Source organism: Macaca thibetana, chromosome 20 (assembly GCF_024542745.1).
Source record: "Macaca thibetana thibetana isolate TM-01 chromosome 20, ASM2454274v1, whole genome shotgun sequence".
Lineage (NCBI taxonomy): Eukaryota > Metazoa > Chordata > Mammalia > Primates > Cercopithecidae > Macaca > Macaca thibetana.
Genome location: NC_065597.1, coordinates 21,072,519 through 21,079,266, shown reverse-complemented (window position 1 = coordinate 21,079,266; position 6,748 = coordinate 21,072,519). Strand labels below are relative to the sequence as shown.

General features: G+C 46.2%; 1 pseudogene; it reads left to right on the top strand.

The window, feature by feature from the left end:
• Positions 1 to 471: 471 nt before the first annotated feature.
• LOC126945095 (keratin, type II cytoskeletal 8-like) lies at positions 472 to 2,348 on the top strand (annotated as a pseudogene).
• Positions 2,349 to 6,748: the final 4,400 nt, after the last annotated feature.

Sequence of the window (6,748 nt, the reverse complement as noted above, 5' to 3'; positions counted from 1 at the left end):
AGATACACACACTTTCTCAGCAAATGAGGCTTTTAAGAAGCTGAAATAATAAAAAGTCTGCATATTTTAAAATCCATTAAAGCAACAGAAACCTTCAACAAGGGGACAGGGAAAGGGAGGCTTCAAAGCAGAAGGAATGTACATTAAACATAACGGGGAGTTTCCTCTTTCTGAGGTTGAAGGACAGTATTTGCCAAGAATGTCCTCCTTTGAAGATGCCTGTGAATAGAGCCGGTTTCTTCTCTGCAGTAGTTTTTGGATTCAGGGGGAGAGTCTTTTGAATTTTTAAATTTTCATTCCATATATTCTCTTAAATCTCTTGACTGAGCTCTTCGTCTTTTGTGATGGTGTATGAATTGTTAGGCAAAAGTAACTTGGTAGAAAATATCTGAAAAAAACATAGAGAAAGAAAATACGAAGTTGTTTTGTTTCTGGTGGGAATTCCCCAACATACGAAGATTACTTTTTCTTCTACTGTTGTGAGGTTGAGTATCCAGTTATAATCCATTTTCCTGTATTGTAATTTGGGATACAAGCTGGTCTCTGGGTAACAGATCCACTTTACTGGTAATTGCAAAAGTTGAGTCCTCCAGTTAATGCAAGTTGTTTTTTCTCTGTCCCCAACCCCCTTTCTTTGGATTTGTGAAGGATGCGTTTTAGCTCTTAGGTCTTTTTAATAACATAGGCTGAAAGTTAATGGAAATACTGCATTACTGAAATAATGAAATAATAAAATAAGCTCTCAAATCAGTAGGATGTGTCTAACAAGCACCGAAGTATTAAGTTGGCACACTGACGTCCAGTTACATATATAAAACATGGTTTTTGATTTAAAAATTACGGACCAAGAAGCAGTTTCTCTGCTCCTTCTAGAATCTCTGGTTGGTTCAGCCCACCTACCTCCACTCCTGCCTCTACTATGTCCATCAGGGTGACCCAGAAGTCCTACAAGGTGTCCACCTGTGACCCCTGGGCCTTCATTCAGCAGCCTTTCCTACACAAGTGGGTCCGGTGACCGCATCAGCTTCTCTAGCTTCTCATGAGTGGGCAGCAGCAGCTTCCAGGGTGGCCGGGGTGGAGGCTATGGTGGGGCCAGTGGAATGGGAGACATCACCACCATCATGGTCAACCAGAGCCTGCTGAGCCCCCTTAACCTGGAGGTGGACCCCAACATCCAGGCCATGCATACCCAGGAGAAGGAGCAGATCAAGACCCTCAACAAGTTTGCCTCCTTCATAGACAAGGTGTACAGTTCCTGGAGCAGCAGAACAAGATGCTGGAGACCAAGTGGAGCTTCCTGCAGCAGCAGCAGATGGCTCAGAGCAACATGGACAAACATGTTTGAAAGTTACATCAATAATCTTAGGTGGCAGCTGGAGACTCTGGGCCAGGAGAATCTGAAGCTGGAGGCAGAGCTTTTGGCAACATGCAAGGGCTGGTGGAGGACTTTGATCTCATCCTCATACTTGTTCTTCAATCAGCGTACAGAGATGGAGAATGAATTTGTCCTCATCAAAAAGGATGTGCATGAAGCTTACATGAGCAAGGTGGAGGTGGAGCTGGAGTCTCGCCTGGTAGGGCTGGCTGAGGAGATCAACTTTTTCAGGCAGCTGTATGAAGGAGGAGATCTGGGAGCTGCAGTCCCAGATCTTGTGCAAGTCTGTGGTGCTGTCCATGGACAACAGCCGCGCTCTGGACATGGACAGCATCATTACTGAAGTCAAGGCGCACTACGAGGAGACCGCCAACCATAGCCAGGCTAAGGCTGAGAGCATGTAGCAGATCAAGTATGAGGAGCTGCAGGCGCTGGTGGGGAAGCACGGGGATGACCTGATCTGGCTTTTAAAGACTGAAATTTCTGAGATGAACCAGAACATTAGCCGGCTCCAGGCTGAGATTGAGGGCCTCAAAGGCCAGCGCCAGCAGGCTTCCCTGGAGGCTGCCATCGCAGATGCCGAGCAGCGTGGGGAGCTGGCCGTTAAAGACGCCAAAGCCACGCTGTCCAAGCTGGAGGCTGCTCTGCAGCAGGCCAAGCAGGACAGGGCGCGGCAGCTGCGTGTGAGTATCAGGGGCTGATGAACGTGAAGCTGGCCCTGGACATCGAGGTCGCCACCTACAGGAAGTTGCTGGAGGGCGAGGAGAGCCGGGTGGAGTCTGGGATGGAGAACATGAGTATCCATTCGAAGACCACCAGTGGCTACGCAGGTGGTCTGAGCTCGTCCTAAGGGGGCCTCACAAGCTACGGCCTGAGCTCCAGCTTTGGCTCTGGCGCGGGCTCCAGCTCCACCAGGGCCGTGGTTGTGGAGAAGATTGAGACCTGTGATGCGAAGCTCGTGTCCGAGTCCTGACGGTCCTGCCCAAGTTAACAACCGTAATAGTCTCTCCCAGCCTGCACCCCCTGCGACTGCCCCAGAGCCCGGAAGGGAGGCTGCTGTGCAGCGGGGAGCGCAGGGGAATGGGAGACCCACCTGAAGCTCAGCCCTAGTCCTCAGCCCACCTGCAGGGGAGTTTACTATCTGGGGAACCCCCTTGCCCATGCCTCCAGCTACAAAACAAGTCAATTGCGCTTTTTTTTTTTGGTCCAAAATAAAACTTGAGCTAGCTCTGCCCCCCAAAACAAAAACGAAAAACACTTTCTACAAGGAGCTTTAAAAGAAAAAAATTCACCCACATTATGTCACCCGGAGGTGACGCCTATTAACCATTTAATGCAGGGTTTTTGTTTGTTTTTAGAGTCTTGCTGTATTGCCCAGGCTGGAGTGCAATGGCATGATCTTGGCTTACTGCAATTTCTGCCTCACACGTTCAAGCGATTCTCCTGCCTCATCCTCCCAAGTAGCTGGGATTACAGGCGCCCACCACCACACCCAGATAAGTTTTGTGTTTTTAGTAGAGACAGGGTTTCTGCATGTTGGCCAGGCTGGTCTCGAACTCCTGACCTCAAGTGATCCAATGCAGTTCCTTTCAATCATGCATGTTAGTTAATGGCTGCATGTTTAAAAATCTGGAATAGTTGCCTAATATGCTGGGAACTTAATATTTGTAGTATGTGGACAAAATAATTTATGGTTTTCGTTTGACCAGTTTGTTTTTGATTACTGTGAAAGTTCTGTAAGGTACAGCTATAAGCAACCTTAACCTGTTTTGCAAGTTACTCTTGCTTGGTACTTAATTTGTGGGGGGAGATATTTTGTCTTTCAGAATCTGCTCTCTAGACATACCTACATAAATATGACAGCTTTGTGTTACTAATGCTAATGGATTAATTAGGTGATATAGTTAGTTTTAATATGTAAAACACAACCCAAAGAGCGCACTGTTCCCTGGACTTAGGCAGATCTGGACTCCAATCCTGGCTCTGAAGCTTCAAACCTGTGCAGCGTTAAGCAAATCACCAAACTCAAATCTCTTTGATCCTTAATTTCCTCATCACTAAAATGAGAGAGTAAAAACCTACATCATATGGTTATTGTGAGATTAAAAAGTATGTGAATATTCGAAGAAAATCACCAGATAAACTTGAGTTGTCATACAGTGTGACTTAGTATGACACGCATTGATTTTTTTAGAATTCTTTGTAAGTTTTCGTAAGTGAAAAAAGCCATACTGTTAGAAGATTAAATGTTACCTTGCCTTTTATTTTCCTTCAAATGATACCATGCTTAAAAGACATGTTAAAATTAACAGTGTTCACTTTTTGAAGGGAAGCTATAGAGCTGATTTAGGTTGCTCATTCTGACTAAATCTACACCTTGGAAAATTACTGTCATTTTAGTTTCCTTCCCATTGTTCCTGAGTACTTGGAGTACTCGGGAAATTTATCACTTCTTCTCAGAACCACCTGATACTTCATTTTTGAGCAAGTGCTTCTAAAAAGATGAAGGCATTTTTTATCTCCAGTGTTAGAAATCGGTTTGCAGCTGGTGGTAATTTTAATTTTCTAAGCACCTTCTATGAGCAAAAAACTTTGTAATGCCCTTCTACCTACATTATCTCACGAAATGGTCACAAAAACTTTAATGAAACAGGAATATTCCACTCTCTACATGTTCTTGTTTTTTTATTTTTGAGACAGGGTCTTGCTCTGTCACCCAGGCTGGAGTGCAGTGGTGAGATCTCAGCTCACTGCAGCCTCTACCTGCTGACCTCAAGTGATCCTTCCGTCTTGGCCTCCCTAAGTGCTGCGATTGTAGGCGGAAGCCACTGTGCCCGGCCTCTAGATGTTCTTAAATATTCCCAGCAATTTACAGATGCAGAAACCAAGTCAACACGTGAGTTGTCTTGATTCCTCGCAAAAAGGTGGCTCGGTGTCTCTGGCTATTTTCCCCATTACAGAGAGGGAGGCAAGACAGTCATTCCATCAGTTGTCACCGAGTTCCTGTCATGGGCTGCACTGGGGAGTGTGAGGCTAAGAGGGGGCAATCTATTCTCTCGGGTTACTCCTCACCTGGGTGCCCAGAAGGTGGAAGCCAGGCCACTTCCCTTTCCTCTCCAGGAGGCTGGGCATGTGCTGCTGGACAATGCCTTACCCAGGTGAAAAAGTGGTCCCGGTCCAGCAGCTCTCTGTTGTCCAAGTCCACCCGCAGCAGCCCGAGGAAGCTGGCGCTGCAGCAGCTCCACAGGCGGCCAACACTTCAGCACCTGGACCCAGAGGACAGCGCCAAGCATGGCTTCAGGCCTGGAGGCCCAGCGCCCACCCCAGGCACCGCCCTGCCAGGGCCGCCGTAGGTACTTGGCCGCCTTGAACTCCCCAAGCAGCAGCAGCAGCAGCAGCAGCAGCAGCAGCAGCAGCAGGGCCCTCAGCAGCCGGGTGCTGCGACAGGAGCCAGCGCCTTGCCGCCGTCCTGCCCGTTAGTCTCCGCGCCCATTGCCCGGCGCGTCCTTCCCTGGCCTGCCTTGAGCTGTCCCCCCGGTATCCCGCCCTGCAGCCGCTCCCCGGGGCGGCACTCCAGCCCTCGGGCCCGGACACGCTGCTTATCCGGGCCATTGAAATGTCCAAGCACATAAACAAGTTTGAGAAGGGGTTGCTATAAAGGTACCCTTTCTCCAGGCTGAGGACTCTAGCCGCTGTTGGAGTCTATCCTTGATGGCTCGTTTTGAGATCTTTTAAAACTCCTTTGTTGTGCTCCCTACTTTATTTAAAAGTATGCTTCAGGAGGCTGAGGCACGAGAACCGCTTGAATCCGGGAGGCAGACGTTGCAGTAAACCAAGATCAGGCCACTGCACTCCAGCCACAGAGCAAGACTGTCTCAAAAAAAAAAAAAAAAAAAAAAAAAAAAAAAAAAAAAAAAAATTGGTTTATAATTGGTAAATTTTTTGAGATGGAGTCTCGGGGCGCTCTATTGCCAGGCTGGAGTGCAGTGGCACCGTCTCAGCTCACTGCAACCTCCTCTTCCCGGGTTCAAACCATTCTCTTGCCTAAGCCTCCCAAGTAGCTGGGATTACAGGTGTGCACCACCATGCCCCGCTAGTTTTTGTATTTTTAGTAGAGATGGGGTTTCTCTATGTTCCCATGTTGGCCAGGCTGGTCTCCCGTCTCTTGACCTCGTGATCCGCCCACCTCTGGCCTCCCAGAGTGCTGAGATTACAGGTGTGAGCCACCACGCCCAGCCTATTGGTAACATTTAATGCTGATCTCCATCGTCGTGTATGTCTGCATTTAATGAATTCCCAGTTGAATTTGCACAAGCCTTTTGGAAAGCAGTTTCACACCATAGAACAAAGAGTCTACAGTAAATATTCTTTGATACTATAATTTCACTTCTGGAAGTCTAACGGGAGAAAAATCTAAAGTTGAAAAGTCAACCACACACAAATCACACAGATGTTCCTTTAAAAACTAATTATAAAGATTTATTACAGCATATGATACGCAATATTAGAAAAATGGGAAAACATTTTTATTTAAATAGTGAAAAAAATTTATTTTTAACAAGGTCTTGTTCTGTACCCCAGGGGTGGAGTGTAGAGGTGGAATCATGGCTCACTACAGCCTCAATTCCCTGGGCTCAAGTGATCCTCCTGCCTCAACCTCTTGACTAGCTAAGACTACAGGCATGGGCCACCACATCTGGCTTATTTTCTGTAGACACAGGGTTTGTTATGTTGCCCAGGCTGGTCTTGAACTCTCAGCTTTAAGTGATTTAAGTGATCCTCTCACCTTGGCCTCCAGAGTGTGGGATTGTAGGTATGAGCCATTGCACCTGGCGTATTTTTTTTTTCTCTTGATCTCTGCTATTGAAAGCCAACTCAACATTTGTGTTTATAATGCTTAAATAAAAGTTTAATCATAAATGGATTCAAAACATGGCAATCATACATGTGCTAATGGATTTGTATATTGGAATATTATGGAACCGTGGAAAGCACATTATAAAAATGATAAGTAAAATATTATAAGTAAAATAAAGTAGGACATAAATTTTTAGTACAGTTTGTAATCTCTGCCACTTTTATGGGCGATGGCAGAACTATTTAGACACTGCTGGATACAGGCGCTCAATAAATGTTAATTGGATAAATGAAGACAGGTGAAGGGTAGTTCCTAACGTGTTTTTTTTAATCATAATTTTGCATAGCAAGATATGTTGGTTTTTTAAGGAAACACTTTTGTAGATGCCATGTCTAGAATCTTTGTTCATAAATTGTATTTTCAAATCTTGACTTTGAGACAGGGTCTCTGTCACTGAGGCTGGTGTGCAGTGGCATGATCACAGCTCACTGCAGCCTTGACTTCCTGGGTTCTAG